The sequence below is a fragment of the Ovis aries genome, chromosome 21, assembly GCF_016772045.2.
Source record: "Ovis aries strain OAR_USU_Benz2616 breed Rambouillet chromosome 21, ARS-UI_Ramb_v3.0, whole genome shotgun sequence".
Classification (NCBI taxonomy): domain Eukaryota; kingdom Metazoa; phylum Chordata; class Mammalia; order Artiodactyla; family Bovidae; genus Ovis; species Ovis aries.
This window is the reverse complement of record NC_056074.1, coordinates 35,381,378-35,402,615: the sequence shown is the minus strand read 5'-3', so window position 1 is coordinate 35,402,615 and position 21,238 is coordinate 35,381,378. Positions and strand designations below refer to the sequence as shown.

The 21,238-nt window shown below is 43.5% G+C and overlaps 1 pseudogene; it reads left to right on the top strand.

The window, feature by feature from the left end:
- The first annotated feature begins 1,594 nt into the window (after positions 1–1,594).
- LOC101105291 (pregnancy-associated glycoprotein 1-like) lies at positions 1,595–20,495 on the top strand (annotated as a pseudogene).
- The last annotated feature ends 743 nt before the right edge of the window (positions 20,496–21,238 follow it).

Genomic DNA, 21,238 nt, shown 5'->3' with positions numbered 1-21,238 from the left:
TGGAATTTAGAAAGATGGTAATGATAACCTTATATGCAAGATAGCAAAAGAGACACAGATGTATAGAACAGTCTTTTGGACTCTGTTGGAGAGGGCGAGGGTGTGATGATTTCACAGAATAGCACTGAAACATGTATATTATCATATGTGAAATGAATCACCAGTCCAGGCTTGATGAATGAGACAGGGTGCTTGGGGATGGTGTACTGGGATGACCCAGAGAGATGTAATGGGAAGAGGGGTGGGAGGGGGTTTAAAGATGGAGAACACATGTATCCTTGTGGCAGATTCATGTCAATGTGTTTCTTTGCCAACAAAGGTCCGTCTAGTCAAGGCTACGGTTTTTCTAGTGGTCATGTACGGATGTGAGAGTTGGACTGTGAAGAAGGCTGAGCACTGAAGAATTAATGTTTTTGAACTGTGGTGTTGGAGAAGACTCTTGAGAGTCCCTTGGACTGCATGGAGATCCAACCAGCCCATTCCGAAGGAGATCAGCCCTGGGATTTCTTTGGAAGGAATGATGCTAAAGCTGAAACTCCAGTACTTTGGCCACCTCATGCGAAGAGTTGACTCATTGGAAAAGACGCTGATGCTGGGAGGGATTAGGGGCAGGAAGAGAAGGGGACGACCCAGGATGAGATGGCTGGATGGCATCATGGACTCGATGGACGTGGGTCTGAGTGAACTCTGGGAGTTGGTGATGGACAGAGAGGCCTGGCTTGCTGCAATTCATGGGGTCGCAAAGAGTCGGACATGACTGAGCGACTGAACTGAACTGAATTGAAGGCAAAACCACTAACATATTGTAAAGTAACTAGCCTCCAATTAAATTAAATCAATTTATATTTAAAAATATTCTCATAGGGAATTGGTTAGGTCTCAGGGGAAGCAGGACATGAAAAAGGATGAACCAGTCTGGGTCTGATATCATGCAAGTCGTGGAGAGGGACACTACAGCCTGTTTTCATAGGGAACTTGGGACATAAGATGTGCCTCAAACGTACCCCAAACCAAGACTAGGGAGCTGGGATTTCACTCTCCCACTAGCACCTCCCTCTCATCCTTTAACTAACACTGAACTTGTGTCTCAGAGCCTTTGTATTAGATCCTCCAAAGACAAATCAAAGGCGACACTAGAAGCAAATGACACCAAAGCTCAGGAAAATGCAACCTCAGACAATGTCTCGATTTATGCACCCTCTCTGCTATCTCCAGCATCATATCTGGAATCCTGTGAGTTTAAAGAACTCCATGAGTTTCTAGACATAAACATTTTTCAAAATTCAGCATTTAATTTATATAGGAGTAGAGTTAATTTACAGTATTGTATGCATATTAGTTGTATGACAAATTAATTCCCTTATACAGACACATGTATCCATTCTTTCTTAGATTACTTTCCCATATAGGTTATTAAAGACAACTGGGCATAATTCCTGTGTTTTACAGTAGGTATTTGTTGATTATCAATTAAATAAAATAGTATACATATATTAATCTCAAACTCTCAATTCATCTCTCTCCCACATTTCCACTTTGGTAACTATAATTATTGTTTTCATGGAGGGAAGTGTCTATAGGCACTTTTTCGATCATGGTCTGTGCTTGTGAGAGTGGAGTGGCCAGGGAAAGCAAGCCTGAGAGAGACTCATTTGAGATGATGGTAAATGTTGAGAAGGACCTGGCCATGCAAATGCTGAGAGAAAATCATTGTAGATGTGGGAAGTAGACCCTGCTAAGGACCAAGATAACCAAGCTTAATAAATGGCTACCTTTCCACTGCCAACCTTCCTTCCATGCTTGGAACTTGGCTTACAGGTAAACCACCATGACCTCATCCCATGCTTCAGTTGTGAGTTAGCAGCAATGAGGCATATCAGCCTTCCCAAGAAGAGAGAACCTGGGGCTATCACGAGGCTGAATATGCTCTGGACTCAGGGAAGTGTCCAAAAACTGGTTATCACCAAGAGCATCAGGTACCAGGAGCACCACCAATGACTCTACTTCCATGTACTTTTTCTTAAGAGAAGAAAGGAACCCAAAAGAAACAGCCCTGAATATTGCTTTCCTGCTACTACATGGAGGCAGGTCTGCTGATAAAATGGGAACAAGACTTCAGGGGTAACTGGAAAGAAATTTCCACTCTGGTGCTTGTAGACATCTGAGAGCTACCCAGCAGTGGATGCAATTGAGCTTTCTCTCATCTTTCCCTTCCTGGAAGGCTCCTAGCCTGGGAACCAGAGTTCCTGGATCCCAAGTCTTCACTAACGTACCTGCAGCCTTAAGGTGAATCATACACCCCAGGGTTCAGTTTCCCATCTCTTGGATGAGAGAGACTGGACTTGCTCCAGAATACTTGTTCCACACTGAAGCTCAGTGCCAATCAGTGGACAAGAGGCTCAGAGGTGGGTGTCAGTGAGGTTGCTGAGGCTGCTTCTGGTGGACAGAGTGCTGTAACTGTCTGGTGATATTCATGGGTTCTTGGCTCAGGACTGAGAGTGGTAGACCACTTGGCACGCAGCTGCTGTGACACTGAGGACCTTAGAGGCATTGCCCACTGGAACTTAACATCATTTGGGTTCTGTGGGATGAGATCAGGTAGTTATAAGTCAGAAGTTACCAATGTGGAAGCTTGTAGAATCCTCAGTAGAACCCAAATTAGGCTAACGAATCATCTCTCCTAAAAAACACTGGGAACAAGATATGCCAGGACTCTTAGACAAATTCTCCAGTATTTTAAATACTATTTAAAGTTGGTCATCTTTTGGATGACCTTCCATTTGCTCTCTGGCTTGGGATGATGCCCACAGTTAGAGTGGAATCCATGGTCTCCTGTGGGAGGCTGTCCCTCTCCCTTTGGCTCATTATCAGTGAGTACAGCTCTAGCCCCTCCATATCTGGAGAAGAAATTAAAGTAGGAAGGACACAACCTCCAAGTTTAACAGGAAGACTCAGGGAGGTCTGATCCTCAGGTAGGCACTATTCTTTTCCCAGTGCTTCTTCCTTCCCTCCTGGGTCCTGTGCAAGCTGTCTACCTCCTGGTTATTGGGTTGTGAATTCCTCCTCTTTTCTCTTGCAAACATCCATGCAGTCTCACTTGTGGCTTCCTCTCTACCCAGGCCCTATTCCTCACCTGCAGATGGCAATAAAGAAGGTAAAACCAAGGGGGGTTCTGCCCAGATCCTTCTTTCTAAAGATACCTGCATTCCTTCTCCCTCCAGACCCTGTCCTGAATCATCTAGGTCTCCAACTAGATGACTCAGTAGCTTAGCAGGGGTGTGGAGATGTAGATAGGGTTGGAGGTAAGGTTGTCAGGTATGAAGGGGGATGGTTTTCAGATGACAAGGGAAGAGTTGGAGTAAGGAGAATGTGGTCCTCCAAACACTCACTCATTGGGGACCTGCCTGAATCTGCTAGCTTGGGCCCCTCAGGGTATCGCTAAAACAGAAACTTCATTCTACAAACTTTTTATTACAGAACTATTTCAAACATTACAAATATAAAAAAGAAGAGTGTCATGAACCCTATATTTCGTCATTAAGCATCAATAACTACAAAACTAATCTCTTAGTCCCACAGGTTGTCATAGAGCAGTAACTCTGCAATATCAAGGTGGTGGACAATTGAGTTCCCGGTGAAGACATTCTTGACTTGCATCAGGTCTTTCTCTTCTTGCTATGTTCTCATTTGTAGTGAGGGAAGGGAAGGAGGAAGAGGGAGAATAAGAGAGAAAAATAGGGAGAGGATACTCCTTCACCAGGGACCACCATCAAAACCCCATGTCAACTTGCGGAACTTTCAAAGGCCCTTCTTCCTAATACCATCACATTGGGAATCAAGGGTGGACACAATTCAATCCATAGCAGCTATGCAGTTCTGTTTTTAAATGAAGACAGACCCTCATTTCATTGTCTCTTTTACTCCTTATTCATTTTTCCTGAAGTGTTTTAGGGACAAGATGAACATTTCACAAAATATACATAATGAGTATATGGGGTAAAATGATAGGATGTGAAAAAAAAAAAGCTCATTTGTTCCCAATAAAATTAACATCTAATATCCAGTCCCTGTACAAATTTCCCTCATTCTCAAAAAGCAGTTTTCAGAGTTTATTGAAAGAATGTAGTCATATGTTGGACTTGGTTGTCCTCCTTTAAAACTAAATAGCTGTTCCTCTCTCAATTTTAATGCCATTTATTTGTTCAGAAACAGGGCGGAAGCAGGATGGCTTGTCTTACAGATGTCCCACTATTGGGTTTAGAGCAGGTGTCCACGATACCAACACAGTGGGTCAGGACCAGTACCAGTCCTTGGTCTATTAGAACCAGACCTCTACAGCAGGAGATGAGCTGCAGGCCAGTGAGTGAGGCTTCATCTGTATTAGAGCAGCTCTCCATCACTCTCTCATCAACCACAGAAGGGACAGTCTAGGTTGTTTTCCTGGAACTGTTTGTAGTTACATAACATATGCTTAATAGAAACAAAAATAGCATAAATAATCCCTTGAATTCCTATACACTAATAATGAAAAATAGAAAGAGAAATTAAGGAAACAATTCCATTCACCATTGCAACGAAAAGCATAAAATACTTAGGAATATAACTACCTAAAGAAACTAAAGACATATGTAACTATAAAACACTGGTGAAAAAAATCAGAGGACACTAATAGATGGAGAAATATACCATGTTCATGGATCAGAAGAATCAATATAGTGAAAATGTATATACTACCCAAAGCAATCTATAGATTCAATGCAATCCCTATCAAGATATCAACGGTATTTTTCACAGAGCTAGAACAAATAATTTCACAACTGGTATGGAAATACAAAAAACGTTGAATAGCCAAATCAATCTTGAGAAAGAAGAATGGAACTGGAGGAGTCAACCTGCCTGACTTCAGGCTCTGCTACAAAGCCACAGTCATCAAGACAGTATGGTACTGGCACAAAGACAGAAATATAGATCAATGGAACAAAATAGAAGGCACAGAGATAAATCCACGCACCTATGGACACCTTATCTTTGACAAAGGAAGCAAGAATATACAACAGATTAAAGACAATCTCTTTAACAAGTGGTGCTGGGAAAAGTGGTCAATCATTTGTAAAAGAATGAAACTAGAACTCCTTATAACACCATATACAAAAATAAACTCAAAATTGATTAAAGATCTAAACATAAGACCAGAAAGTATTAAACTCATAGAGGAGAACATAGGCAAAACACTCTCAGACATAAATCACAGCAAGATCCTCCAAAACCCACCCCCCCCCAGAATATTGAAAATAAAACAAAAATAAACAAATGGGACCTAATTAAACTTAAAAGCTTCTGCACAACAAAGGAAATTATAAGCAAGGTGAAAGGACAGCCTTCAGTTTGGGAGAAAATAATAGCAAATGAAGCAACTGACAAACAACTAATCTCAAAAATATGCAAGCAACTCCTGTAGCTCAATTCCAGAAAAATAAACGACCCAATCAAAAAATGGGCCAAAGAACTAAATAGACATTTCTCCAAAGAAGACATACAGATGCCTAACAAACACATGGAAAGATGCTCAACATCACTCCTTATCAGAGAAATGCAAATCAAAAACACAATGAGGTACCATTTCACATCAGTCAGAATGGCTGTGATCCAAATGTCTACAAGCAATAAATGCTGGAGAGGGAGTGGAGAAAAGGGAACCCTGTTACACTGTTGGTGGCAATGCAATCTAGTACAGCCACTGTGGAGAACAGTGTGGAGATTCCTTAAAAACCTGGAACTAGAACTGCCATAACACCCAGCAATCCCACTGCTGGGCATACACACCAAGGAAACCAGAATTGAAAGAGTCATGTGTACTACAATGTCCATCTCAGCACTGTTTATAATAGCCAGGACATGGAAGCAACCTAGATGTCCATCAGCAGACAAATGGATAAGAAAGCTGTGGTACATATACACAATGGAGTATTATTCAGCCATTAAAAAGAATACATTTGAATCAGTTCTAATGAGGTGGATGAAACTGGAGCCTATTATAAATAGTGAAGTAAGCCAGAAAGAAAAACAACAATACAGTATACTAATGCATATATATGGAATTTAGAAAGATTGTAATGCTAACCCTGTATGTGAGACAGCAAAGAGACACAGATGTATAGAACAGTCTTTTGGACTCAGTGGGAGAGGGAGTGGGTGGGATGACTAGGGAGAATGGAATTGAATCATGTATAATATCGTATATGAAATGAATCATCAATCCAGGTTTAATGAATGATGCTGGATGCTTGGGGCTGGTGCACTGGGACGACCCAGAGGGATGGTACAGGGAGGGAGGAGGGAGGGAGATTCAGGATTGGGAATGTTGTATACCTGTGGCAGACTCATGTTGATGTATGGCAACACCAATACAATATTTAAAGTAATTAACCTCGAATTAAAATAAATAAATTTATATTTAAAAAAAAAAACATATGGATGATGTGATCTAATAAATAGGTAAACTTTTTTTAAAATAGCATAAATATTGATGATTATTTTCCTTTCTCAGTGCTCAGAATGGTTAGTTGGTGCCCTAATAATCTATCACAGTGAAAATTAGATGTTGCCTATTAACATTTGGACACATTAAGCCAGCTTAAAATTAAATATTAAAAAAAAACTAAGATCATGGGATCCAGCCCCATCCTTCATGGCAAATAGGAGAAAAGGTGGAAGCAGTGACAGATTTCTTCATCTTAGCCTCTAAAATCACTGTGGATGCTGCCTACAGCCATGAAATCAGAGGACATTTGCTTCTTGGCAGGAAAGCTATGAGAAAAATAGTAATGTGTGTTGAGAAGCAGAAACATCATTCTGCCCAACATACCGGTAGATGTTTGGCATTTTCATTTGGATTCCTAAACTTTCTGTCCAGTCCCCACTGGGCTTCAAAGTGCCTTAGGTTTCTGGTCGATCATGATTCTCAAGATTATTTTGTGCATTTCTTTACCCAGTCCTGAAGTCAGCCATCTCTTTAAGAATCCATGCATTGTCTGATGGAAAATGTATTTAGAAGCTACGAATAGTCACTGTTATTAAGTTGTCACTCCTTCTAGGCTTTACAGTTGTTAAAGGAGGAAGTAAATATTTTCCTTAAAAACAAATTAAAAATGAACATAATTAGTTGGTACAAACTTATGCTTTAAGTTGAAGATTTAAGACAGCATAATTTGAATTAAACTTCATGTTATGTGTGAACGTCTTCTAGCCACTGAAAGGCTTACTTCAGAACATTAGTTTTAATTATTGTCTTGCTTTTACCTGTTAACATGCATATGATTCTGTGTCACAATAACAGAAGTTATGAGGAACTATAAGTTGTTGAATATGTTTTCAGATTTCTTTTCTGTTATTCTTTGTTTTGTTTTAGATGGGTAGTATTTTTGTTTTTTGTTAGTAGATATTCCACTCTGAATGTAGTCATAATTCTAAATTTTAAAGCCTCTTAAGTTATGTGTTGTTATGGACAGCTAGTCACCAACTTGATGCAATTAGGCTTATCAGTCTCTGTTCTCAATTTGCTCAGTTCAGTTTAGTCCTTCAGTTATGTCGGTCTCTTTGCAACGCCATGGACTGCAGCATGCCAGGCTTCCCTATCCATCACCAACTCCCAGAGCTTACTCAAGCTCATACCATCGTTTTGGTAATGCCACCCAACCATCTCATCCTGTCTTCCCCTTCTCTTTCTGCCTTCCTTCTTTCCTAACATCAGGGTGTTTTCCAGTGTGTCAATTCTTCCCATCAGGTGGGCAAATAATTGGAGCTTCAGCTTCAGCATCAATCCTGCCAGTGAATATTCAGGACTGATTTTATTTAGGATGGACTGGTTTGATCTCATCGCAGTCAAAGGGACTCTTAACAGTCTTTTCCAACACCATAGTTTAAAGGGCATATATGTGTGTCACTTGTCAGTGATGTCATGTTCCCCCTGTTGAGATATAACCACCATAATTGAATTTAAACAACATGCAAAAATGAGGATTAAGTCATAGTGCCCCATCTAAACACACCTGGCAACAGGAGAGGCTCCTATTGTATTCAAGAGACAGGCATGGATAGATCTCATGCAGAAATAGGCCCTGGGAGTACTGGATGAGTCATTAAACATGATTGTGTTTACTTTGGCTGCCACAGTAGTTTTGTCTTCTTTGACTGGGAAGACATTGCAAACTTTTTTTTTTTTTTTTTTTAATGTTTGGTTTGGCAGAAAAAATTTTTGATGACATAGACCCTATGGGGAAATTATATCAGAAATATATCCATTTATCTTCAGCAGTTAAATTTTGTTGGTTTGTATGTCCCTGATGATCTTTCTTTATAAATAGAAAGGAAACACACATTTTCAGTGTGCATTCTTTTTTTAAATCAACCGACATGAATTAAATTCCTCTCTGTCCCCACTACACTCCCAACTCCAGGCGAGAAATAAAAACCTGCAGAGACTGAAGGCTGATTCCAGCACATTGCTGTGGAGATTTTGTTCCCATTTTCCTGGGGGGGGGGGGGGGTAGTTGCTAACACTGAAATCAATAGATTGAACATAAATATCCAAACTTCCTGTTCTCTTGAAAGCATGGCCAATTGGCCTGCTTTCCAGCATGGGTGAAGTGGAGGACAGGCTGCTCCCAGTGGTAAGGCCCAGGGTTCAACATGGCCACCTCGTCCTAGTGTCATATCTCTTACCTCCAGGGGCCATGCCTTTGTGAGAACTAAACTGCTAGCTCTCTTAAGATAAAGACTACTTTTGTCTTCATCAACTTTGACTTTGAAGCCTTTAACCCAGAACCTAGCACACAGTTCTTCCTTGTACATTTGTTGGATGCTATAAAATATCTTGGGGATACATATGGCATTTCTTCCAATACTGAAACCGTGCAATTGAAGTACTGCTCTGCCCTAATCTTTGATACAGGCTTGCACCATAGGTGCCCCTGATGTCTGCCATTAGACCCACTACCTAAAGCCAGTTGTATGTCCCTGGGCTGTCCCTGAAGTCCCGCCATTTGACAACTTATCCTCCTATTATCTCCTATCCAGTGAAGACAGCAATGCATATCCCATGAAGTGGCTAGGAAGATGACATGAAATGACGAATGTCAAGCTTGGCCCTTAGTATCTATTTTTATGATGTACTTAGCAGTAGTTTTTTTTTTTTTTTCCTCCAAGTAGGCAAGGTTCTCCATCTTCTTAGGTGTCCATGCAGATCAGCTTGATTTTCCAGCCAAGCTTCAAGAAAGAGGTTACAGTTCAATTCTCTGTATTCTGAGAAGCTTCAAAGTCTACTTGCCACAGACACTGATGACGATAAAGATTTTATCGAGATCTTTGTGTTTTTTTCAGACCTATTATTGGCCTAAAGAGCTAAACTAGGGCAAGCCAGAGCATGTATAACTAAGCTCCTGGTCACCACTACATGCTAAGAACCTGATCTTTCCTGAGTACTTGGAGCCAGGAAAGAAACATGAAGTGGTTTGTGCTCCTTGGGCTGGTGGGCTTCTCAGACTGCAGAATCATTTAATTATGGAGATTGTAAGCCACATCATCTTCCTTTCTGTGATTTTTCTTTTCATCTGATTATTCTTCTACTCATCAGGTTTAGAACAAAATGGAATATTTCCTTGACAATTTTAAAGTTCAACCCTTACTTCTCGATAAGTATCTTGATATACGAACTGTGGGTCCCAAGGGTCTTGGTGTAGATTTGCATAGTTGCACAACTCTGGGGGCCAGTCATGTCATAACCTATTGAAATTGGAACTCCTTGCAATTGTTCAGTGCACAATGAATGCAGATGTAGGTGTGGTCCTGTGGAATAGCAGTTTTCTACCTTTTACTTAGTATGTCCTCTTTGTTCCCTCTCTACTTCAGTGTGTATATGTCTATGTCTGCATCTCTGTATCACTATCATTTGTCTCTCCATCCCTTTGGAAGTTTCTGTGAGTGGATTTCTCTCTGTGGTGTTTTCTTTTAACTTTTCTTTTTATTTTCTACATTTCCTGAACTTGTTCCCTATCTCCTGGATTCTTCTTTCAACTCTCTCTTCTCTTTCAACTTGGAGAAAAATTGGGAGAGCTATGTATTCACTGTTTTATATCTGACGAGCAGTGTGACCACAGCCAATTCACAAACCTGTTGCATTTCAAATTCCTCCCTTGTAAAAGAGAATAGGAATTCCCCTTCCTACCTCTTTTCCTGAGCTTCTATGAAAAGGATACTGTGGGATGGCAACAGCAATGCTAATGACTGTCATTGTTGAGACTTCCTATTTATCAGGTACATTATATCCATCACTTCACTTATCCCCAAGATATTCTATTTGGAGGGTTTGCATCATTACATTCCACCATTTTACTGAAGCGGAGACTGAAACCCCTCATGCTTATATGGCTTACCCAACATTATAGAATAGAATCTTTATTCAAACCTATTTCTTTGCCTTGGAATATGCATAAAATTCTTATAATAAGGTAACTCATAAAAATGATTAGAAAATACACAGTGCCATTACAATGACAATTATATCTACATTGACAGCTAAATGTAATGTTTTCTTTATAAAATGTTTGGTGAAAGAATACTTCTAAGGAAAGTGAAGACCATGAGAAATTCCTCCAGTGGGGGGAAAAAAAATGCTGTACAATTTCCTTAAGGAACATGCTTACAGACTGTCTCAGATTTCTTCTTGTGGCTCAAATATAACTATTCACCCCCTGAGGAACATCATGAATGTGAATGTTTCGGGAGGATGGTGCTCCGCCGTGCCCCCTGGTGCTCTAGCCTTGCACTGGGGCTCATCTGGAGATGCCACGTGGGATGTTGGAGCTGGGGCTCCTGCAGGAGGCAGAAACACTGGGCCAAATGGGCCCCACACAGAGGAGAACACACTATCAACCTCAAATCTTATCTTGGTGACTGGGCCCAGAAATTACCAAGTGGCAGGTAAACATCCATTTCTTTGTCAAAGATGTGTCATTAGTTTAAGGGAGATTGTTCCTTCTGAGCAGAAGGCAATGGCAACCCACTTCAGTCCTCTTGCCTGGAAAAACCCAAGGTCGGAGAGGCCTGGTAGGCTGCAGTCCATGGGATCGCTAAGAGATGACACAACTGAGCTACTTCACTTTCACTTTTCACTTTCCTGAATTGGAGAAGGAAATTGCAATGCACTCCAGTGTTCTTGCCTGGATAATCCCAGGGATGGTGGAGTCTGGTGGGCTGTTGTCTATGGGGTTACACAGAATGGGACACCACTGAAGCGACTTAGCAGCAGCAGCTGCAGCAGCAGCAGCAGTTCCTTCTGAACTAAGGCAGTCAACTAGTTACAGATGAAGAGTGAACCATCTCTGATCAGAAGGTAGAACCAACTGCAATGCAATTGTGAATAACCAGGCAGACGAATTCAGTTTCCACAGATGCAAGAACCACAGCAGTAAAAAGTTACTGAACCTGTATTCCGTGGAAGGTCATCAGAATCTAACACAGTGCTCACATTTTTAGATTAGAAAAAGGGCTTATTTTGTCTTCAAGAATGCCCATGCCAAGCTGAGAGATAGGGAAAGAGTAAATACATGTAAAATGAAAGGGTCACTTGTGTGTTGTTCATTGGATGTGGTCTGAGTTTAGAGGTAGTGGCTGGGGTTGATCAAGAAGGACCTCCTGGAAAAGGCGGTGCTAAGGCTGGGTTTGAGGAGACTACAGAATTTCTCAAATAAATGAACCAGGACTTCCCCGGGTGTCCAATGGGGCTAGAGTTTGCCTCTGTGCTTCGAATGCAGGTTGTACCACTTCAACGCCTGGTCATAGAATCGATATCCTGCATACAGTGTTGCACAGGAAAAAAAAAAATATCAAATGCAAGCACCTCTGTGTTCAAAGGCTGTGAGCTGCACAGTGGTTAGAAAGTGATCCCAAGAGATATGTGACACCCAATACTGTTCCCAGCAGTGTGGGAACAGAGGATAGCCAGTTCTGCACTAATCCACTCCCTCCTTCTCCATGTAGATTCTCTACATGGGTAAAGTCACCATTGGAGCACCCCTTCAGGAATTCCAGGTTATCTTTGACACAAGCTCATCTGACTTGTGGGTGCCCTCCCTTTTTTGCCCCAGTCCAGTCTGTTGTGAGTATAGACCCCATACCTGGACCATCCTTCACTTGCCCTGCCACCCTGTTTCCACCCTTGGCACCTGATGACACTCATCTCTTTTGTCTGCAGCTACACAAGTTAGCTTCAGACATTACAAGTCTCCGACCATCTGGTCTACCCAAAAGACCTTCAGTATCACCTATGGATCTGGGAACATGAAGGGATTTCTTGCTTATGACACCGTGCAGGTAACTTTTAAAGAGAAGCTGAGTCAGGACTGGTTATGGAGTGACCCTTGCTTGCAAAACAGATGCAGGGCCATCTGTCAGGACCCTTCCAAACCTAATTCCCATAGATATTGGCCATCTTACACACAGGATCCTGTCCCTGGGGAGGCAGTGCCCATGGTGACACATGAGCAAACAGATTAGCTAACCGAGAGGGTGGCTTAAGATGTGGACTTACAGTTCCTCTGCCCATGAGCAGTTCAAGGCTCATTTTGCTGGGAGTGAGAAGAGGGGGAAAAAGCAACCACTTTTATATTCACAGACTGTTCCAGGCAATTTCAGGTAGTAATTGGTTTAATCCTGCAACAACCCCACACAGCAGGTGGTCTGGTTAGCTCATGAGACATATGAGGAAACTGAGGTGCAGACAGCAAGGGCGTTGCTGAGGTCACACATGTGGTAAACGGTGGAGCTGGGTTGGCTTTTCAGGACTGAAGTTGCTGTAAGGTGTTTAGCAACAAAAAAAATCTGATCTGGGGACCCTGGGGGCAGTCAAGGGCTTCAGGTACCCATAGTGGGACACTGGAGGCCAGAGATGTCAAGGGGCCTGATAAATGAGTTCTCACTCTAGGGGAACTTTGAGAGTCTAATAAAACCTATGACCTGCCTCTCCAAAGTACCTGAGTAGTGACCCTCTCTCTCTTTCTGTCTCATACACACTCACACAAATACACACATATCCCAAAAAGTAAATTTCTCAGGCAGTAGTTTCCTAGATCCCTGCAAGCAAGACTGTTTTTGGCTTCTGTCTTCCTGGACAGATGCAGAATCCACAGTACTTTACAGAGAATGCAGTCCATTCCTGTCATTAGGTCACAGTGATGCCAGTGAAGGATACCTTGCTCTCGACCTATTTTGTCCAAAAAGGGGCAGCAATGGGTCCTGACCTGACTTGGTTGCCCCACCTGTACAGAAGACACAAGGCCAATTTGACTCACTCAGGTGGTGTTTTTCAGACGGGCAGATGTTTTAAAATTCACAACCTCTCACAAATGGAACCCAAATTCCCCTTCCAGTTGAGTCTAACCATCTGAGGTCCATCAAAGACACAGCCCAGCCTCAATTCCTCTTTGAGGATCTAATGGCAATACACCCTAGTCCAGTCCTAGCCCCACTTCACGTATCTGTAAGTGGGAACACTCTTCTCTCCCACAGACTGGGGACCTTGTAAGTACTGACCAACTATTCGGTCTAAGTGTGGTGGAATACGGGTTTGAGGGCAGAGCTTATGATGGCATCTTGGGCTTGAACTACCCCAACGAATCCTTCTCTGGAGCCATCCCCATCTTTGACAAGCTGAAGAATCAAGGTGCCATTTCTGAGCCTGTTTTTGCCTTCTACTTGAGCAAGTAAGTCTGAGATGGACAATCCCTTTCTCCAAATTAGCCTTAAGATGCTTTCAGTTTTAGAAAATTATAGAACACTTGATAAAGAAGAATTTTGAGAGATAATGTTCCTCCCGCCGTCGCCGGCCCTGGCCTAGGGCTCGGGGTGGCTCCTCAAGGTCACAGCCCCTGGCCTCGGGCACGAGGTGGCTTCTCCTGGCCGCCCCGACCTCGGACGTGGGGTGTCTCCTCCCAGCCGCCACTGGCCTTGGATGCGGTGTAGCTCCTCCTGGCCACCGCCCTGACCTCGGACACGGGATGTCTCCTCCTGACCGCCACTGACCTCAGACACAGGGTAGCTCCTCTCAGCCACCAACCCTGACCTCGGACGTGGGGTAGCTTCTCTGGGCCACCACCCCCAACCTTGGATGTGGGGTGTCTCCTCCAGGCCGCCGCAGCTAACCTCAGATGCGGGGTAGCTCCTCCCAGCCACCACCACTGACCTTGGACGCAGGGGAGCTTCTATCGGCCGTCCCTGCACTGTCGTAGCCCAGCACTCTAGGCCACTGCCCCTGACCTCGGACGTGGGGTAGCTACTCTCGGCTGGCTCCTGCGCTTAGTGAGCTGGCTCGCAGCCTCCTGTGCTTAGTGAGCCGGGTCGTAGACGGCCGGGAGGAGCAACCAGAGGAGTGGTGGCTGCGCCTGCACAGGAGGGCCTAGAGGAGCTATCCCACGTTGAAGGTCAGGAACGGGGGCGGTAAGGAGATACCCCTCATCCAAGGTAAGGAACAGTGGCTGTGCTTTGCTGGAGCAGCCGTGAAGAGATACCTCACACCAAGGTAAGAGAAACCCAAGTACGATGGTAAGTGTTGCAAGAGGGCATCAGAGGGCAGACACACTAAAACCATACTCACAGAAAACTAGTCAATCTAATCACACTAGGACCACAACCTTGCCTAACTCAATGAAACCAAGCCATGCCTGTGGGGCAACCCAAGACAGGCGGGTCATGGTGGAGAGGCATGACAGACTGTGGTCCACTGGAGAAGAGAATGGCAGGCCACTTCAGTATTCTTTCCTTGAGAACCCCATGAACAGTAGGAAAAGGCAAAATGATAGGATACCAAAAGAGGAACTCCCCAGGTCATTAGGTGCCCAATATGCTACTGGAGATCAGTGGAGAAATAACTCCAGAAAGAATGAAGGGATGGAGCCAAAGCATAAAAATACCCAGGTGTGCATGTGACTGGTGATAGAAGCAAGATCCGATGCTGTAAAGAGCAATATTGCCTAGGAACCTGGAATGTCAGGTCCATGAATCAAGGCAAATTGGAAGTGGTCAAACAAGAGATGGCAAGAGTGAACGTCGACATTCTAGGAATCAGTGAACTAAAATGGACTGCAATGGGTAAATTTAACTCAGATGACCATTACATCTACTACTGTGGGCAGGAATCCCTCAAAAGAAATGGAGTAGCCATCATGGTCAACAAAAGAGTCTGAAATGCAGTACTTGGATGCAATCTCAAAAATGACAGAATGATCTCTGTTCGTCTCCAAGGCAAACCATTCAATATCACAGTTATCCAAATCTATGCCCCAACCAGGAATGCTGAAGAAGCTGAAGTTGAACGGTTTTATGAAGACCTACAAGAACTTTTAGAACTAACACCCAAAAAAGATGTCCTTTTCATTATAGGGGACTGGAATGCAAAAGTAGGACGTCAAGAAACACCTGAAGTAACAGGCAAATTTGGCCTTGGAATGCAGAATGAAGCAGGGCAAAGACTAATAGAGTTTTGCCAAGAGAATGCACTGGTCATAGCAAACACCCTCTTCCAACAACACAAGAGAAGACTCTACACATGGACCTCACCAGATGGTCAACACTGAAATCAGATTGATTATATTCTTTGCAGCCAAAGATGGAGAAGCTTTATACAGTCAACAAAAAGAAGACCAGGAGCTGGCTGTGGCTTAGATCATGAACTCCTTATTGCCAAATTCAGATTGAAATTGAAGAAAGTAGGGAAAACTGCTAGGCCATTCAGGTATGACCTAAATCAAATCCCTTATGATTATACAGTGGAAGTGAGAATAGATTTAAGGGTCTAGATCTGATAGATAGAGTGCCTGATGAACTATAGAATGAGGTTCGTGACATTGTACAGGAGACAGGGATCAAGAATATCCCCATGTAAAAGAAATGCAGAAAAGCAAAATGGCTGTCTGGGGAGGCCTTACAAATAGCTATGAAAAGGAGAGAGGCAAAAAGCAAAGGAGAAAAGGAAAGATATAAGCATCTGAATGCAGAGTTAGAAAGAATAGCAAGAAGAGATAAGAAAGCCTTCTTCAGTGATCAATGCAAAGAAATCGAGGAAAAGAACAGAATGGAAAAGACTGGAGATCTCTTCAAGAAAATTGGAGATAGCAAGGGAACATTTTATGCAAAGATGGGCTCAATAAAGGACAGAAATGGTATGGACCTAACAGAAGCAGAAGATATTAAGAAGAGGTGGCAAGAATACATGGAAGAACTGTACACAAAAGATCTTCATGACCCAGATAATCATGATGATGTGATCACTAATCTAGAGCCGGACATTCTGGAATGTGAAGTCAAGTGGGCCTTAGAAAGCATCACTACGAATAAAGGTAGTGGAGGTGATGGAATCCCAGTAGCGCTATTTCAAATCCTGAAAAATGATTCTGTGAAAGTGCTGTACTGAATATGCCAGCAAATTTGGAAAACTCAGCAGTGGCCACAGGACCGGAAAAGGTCAGTTTTCATTCCAATCCCGAAGAAAGGCAAGGCCAAAGAATACTCAAACTACCACACAATTGCACTCATCTCACATGCTAGTAAAGTAATGCTCAAAGTTCTCCAAGCCAGACTTCAGCAATACGTGAACCGTGAACTCCCTGATGTTCAAGCTGGTTTTAGAAAAGGCAGAGGAACCAGAGATCAAATTGCCAACATCCGCTGGATCATGGAAAAAGCAAGAGAGTTCCAGAAAAACATCTATTTCTGCTTTATTGACTATGCCAAAGCCTTTGACTGTGTGGATCACAATAAACTGTGGAAAATTCTGAGAGAGATGGGAATACCAGACCACTTGACCTGCCTCTTGAGAAACCTGTGTGCAGGCCAGGAATCACAATTAGAACTGGACGTGGAACAACAGACTAGTTCCAAATAGGAAAAGGTGTAAGTCAAGGCAGTATATTATCACCCTGCTTATTTAACTTATATGCAGAGTACATCATGAGAAACGCTGGACTGGAAGAAACACAGGCTGGAATCAAGATTGCCGGGAGAAATATCAATAACCTCAGATATGCAGATGACACCACCTTTATGTCAGAAAGTGAAGAGGAGCTAAAAACCCTCTTGATGAAAGTGAAAGAGGAGAGTGAAAAGTTGGCCTAAAGCTCAACATTCAGTAAACGAAGATCATGGCATCTGGTCCCCTCACTTCATAGGAAATGATGGGGAAACAGTGGAAACAGTGTCAGACTTTATTTTTTTTGTTGGGGGGGGGGCTCCAAAATCACTGCAAATGGTGACTGCAGCATGAAATTAAAAGACACTTACCCCTTGGAAGAAAAGTTATGACCAACCTAGATAGCATATTCAAAAGCAGAGACATTACTTTGCAGACTAAGGTCCGTCTAGTCAAGGCTATGGTTTTTCCTGTTGTCATGTATGGATGTGAGATTTGGACTGTGAAGAAAGCTGAGCGCCAAAGAATTGATGCTTTTGAACTGTGGTATTGGAGAAGACTCTTGAGAGTCCCTTGGACTGCAAGGAGATCCAACCAGTCCATTCTGAAGGAGATCAGCCCTGGGATTTCTTTGGAGGGAATGATGCTAAAGCTGAAACTCCAGTACTTTGGCGACCTCATGCGAAGAGTTGACTCATTGGAAAAGACTCTGATGCTGGGAGGGATTTGGGGAAGTAGGAGAAAGGGATGACCGAGGATGAGATGGCTGGATGGCATCACGGATTCGATGGACATGAGTCTGAGTGAACTCCAGGAGATGGTGATGAACAGGGAGGCCTGGTGTGCTGCGAATCATGGGGTCGCAAAGAGTCGGACACGACTGAGCGACTGAACTGAACTGATTTTCACAGTCTTCTTTCACTCACGAAACAGACAAGCCTTGGGCATCCACTGTGTGCCAGGCACTTTCGGGAGGCAGTGAGAATAAAACCTGCTGTCACATCTAAGAAGGCAGATGCACAGGAAATGAGACACACACATGGTGAACTATGATTTGGGTACATGCTAGACATGAGGAAGTGTCTACAGAGACTGTCAAAGGAGACTGATCAACACCCAGGGAAAGACTTCCCTGAAACCATGACAATTAAGCTGGAATCTGGAAGATGAGAAGAAATTTGCTAGTCAAAGGGGAGGGGGTCCTCTAGAAAGGAAGACCAGCTTGTGTCAAGGTGCAAAAGAGCCTGGTGTATTCAAGTACTGTATTCAAGAATGTCAAGGATGATGCCCTGTCAGGAGCAAAGGAAAAGAGGGCAGGAGACAAAGGGCTGTTTAGAAGACAGTCAGGAATGGGGCAGCTCTGGGGAGACTCAGAGTGACCTTGATGCCTGCTTTGTCACATTGTCTCTCAGGATCTACATGAAAAGAAAGGTTATTGCTTGTTCGGCGGCTGTGAGGCCCTTGTGGATACCAGGACATCACTGATCCTTGGCCCAAGAAGACTGGTCAATAACATCCAGAAGCTCATCGGTTCCACGCCACGGAGTTCCAAGGTTAAGGGTCATGCGCCAGGGTCACTCTCAGTCTCCACACACGACAAGGATCTCCAGGGCCAACCTCTCTCCTTCTCTCTCTAATAGCACTGCATTTCTTGTTTTGCAGTCAATACACTGTCCTCTATTATCTTCACCATCAATGGTGTCAACTACCCAGTCTCAGCTCAAGACTACATTCTCAAGTTGAGGAGAGAAGCCTGAAAGGTGGTTCTCAAATAGTAACTTGCAGGGACCCCTGGGCTGTGGCTGGGAGGAGGACGCCCTCTGCAGGCCAACTCACACTATTGCACATGCTGCTGAGGCCTGGGGCTGGCCGGAGCCTCCCACAAGATGAACCACGTGAGAGTAAAGGGCCATCTGGGACACTGATCATCCTGAAATAAATGTGGAGACACCACGCCATTCTGGCATGGTGGGAGCCGCAAGGAGAGAGGAACACTCAGGTCCTCAGTGTTCAAAGAGCTTTAGTTCAATCTGAACCCTCAGATGGATGAACATGGAAAGTCAGCTCTAGCAGTCCTTGAATTAAGTCATGTGACAAGGAGAATAGCTGGGGACAGTCCCAGTGTGCTGTTCCACCATAAGGATTAACAGTCTTCCTTCAGTTTTCGCAGTTTTCCTGGTTTGGATGATAAATTACATGCTCACCCAAGTTCTCCGATGCATCTTCCCCTAACTCTGGCCGGGTGCCCCCTTTTGAGTCAGGCTACCCGACCCCTCTGTGGGGAGGCTGGATGCTAATGTAAATAAAGGGTGCACAGTGACTGCTCAGCCCTGACACAGGGTATATGCTTCATGTCAGCTCCCTAGGGGAGTTTAGAGCTGGCTGATGGGCTCAAAGAAGAGTTTGAGGAAGGGAGGGAATTTCAGGAATTCTAAAACTGTAAACTCATGGAGCCATATGGAGGGTGGCTTGGTTCTAGGCAAAACTGCACTGGATTCCATGGAAATGGCATCCCAAGGTGCTCTGCACTGGGGCACTGGGGACTTACTTGGGGTGATGAGAGCTACAGATTGACCGGTGGGGATGGGGAACCAGAATACATTACCCAACCAAGCCTCGAGTGGCCAAAGATGGTGGGTGTGGGCCGAAGGAGTCTTCCCAGAGTTCCTAAGTTAAATCTTCAAGAATGTGTTGTGGGCACTGCTCTATTTAAGACGGATAACCAACAACAAATTATTGTGTAGCATGGGGAACTTCGGTTACTTATATGACCAGCTGGATGGGAGGGGTATTTCTGGGACCAGGATACATAAATACATATGGTTGAGTCCCTTTACTGTCCACCTGAAACTCAGAATATTGTTAATCAGCTATACTCTCATACAAAATACAGTTTTTTTCTTACATAAAGTACGGATTGTGGGGACACGGGATGAGAACCAGCATTCTCTTCAGAGAAAACAAAGAGCAGGAGACAGAAGGAAAGAGATAGGGAGAGAGGAGAACTGTGGACACTTTTTTTATTTCTTAAAATTTTATTGAAGTATAGCTGATCTTCAGTTGCATTATGTTCTACTACAGAGCAATGTGACTCAGTTATACACATACAGAAATATATATTCTTTTTCATATGGTTTATGACTGGATATTTAATATATTTCCTTATGCTCTACAGTAGGAGTTTGTTTATCATTCCTCTGTATCCCCAACTCCCAGTCCTCCCATCCCCCACACCCTTCCTCATGCCTACCTCATGTTTGGCCCTTTTGGTTGTGGATGAACTCTCATACATACTGCTAATGAGAGAATTCCTTGATACTTACCAACAGAGGGAAATAAAACCAAGAACTATGCTGAGTGTCAATATTTGTTGGAGTCGAATTAAGGGCTAAGGCTAATTGGTGTGTGTCTCTGACTCCCCCGGGATTCTGGAGGCCACTGCTATACCACTTTTGAAGAGAACACAGTGAGGACATCTAGAGAGAACTGGATTCTGGGTGACATCTTTCTGAGTCAGTATTTCTTGATCTTTGATTGAGGAAATGACAGGATTGGCCTGGCACAGGCAGTATAATTTCTTGGAGTGGTTCAGGAATCAGTAAGGCCACTCTTAGCAAACACTAAATCACACTTAGGGTTCTCCTGCCCAGGATGCTGGTGAACTGTATTTGGTGGTCTGCACACCCTATTCTCATTAAAAAATAAAGGGTTTCACTCGTAATGGTGCTGAAACAAACAGGTGCCTCTGTTTGTGTCTTGGAGGTGTTCAATGATCGGGAAGGATCTAGATCAACGTCTGAATCACAGTTGAGAGGAGCCCACCCCCAACTGACTTCAAGGAAAGGGGAGACTCGCTGAAATGATTCTGGAAATCCAGGACACAAGACTCAGAGCAAATACAAAGATCTCAGTGACTGGACCCAAGAAATCAAGTCATCAGTTCTCTATTTCACACCCTCACTCTTTCATTCCTCTTTGATGGTCTTACCCTGAAAACTTTCTTCCTTAATGCTTCTACACCTAGTGAGGGAGTCTAAGATACCTGCCCTAGGGTTTTAAATCCCAATTGCATCTTGAAAAAGGAAAGAAAATACTGAAGACATCAGAGTTCAAGGGTGTTCTCTGAATGACCCACCTCAGATTGCATATACAGTCCTAGATCAGCCATCCTGGCAGGGCCATGGGGTCCTATGATTGGGTTACATGGTCTGTGGCCCTGACCCAGCAGCACACATGATTGTCAATTTCTTCCAAAACTAGATGGCTGAAGCTGGGCAGAGG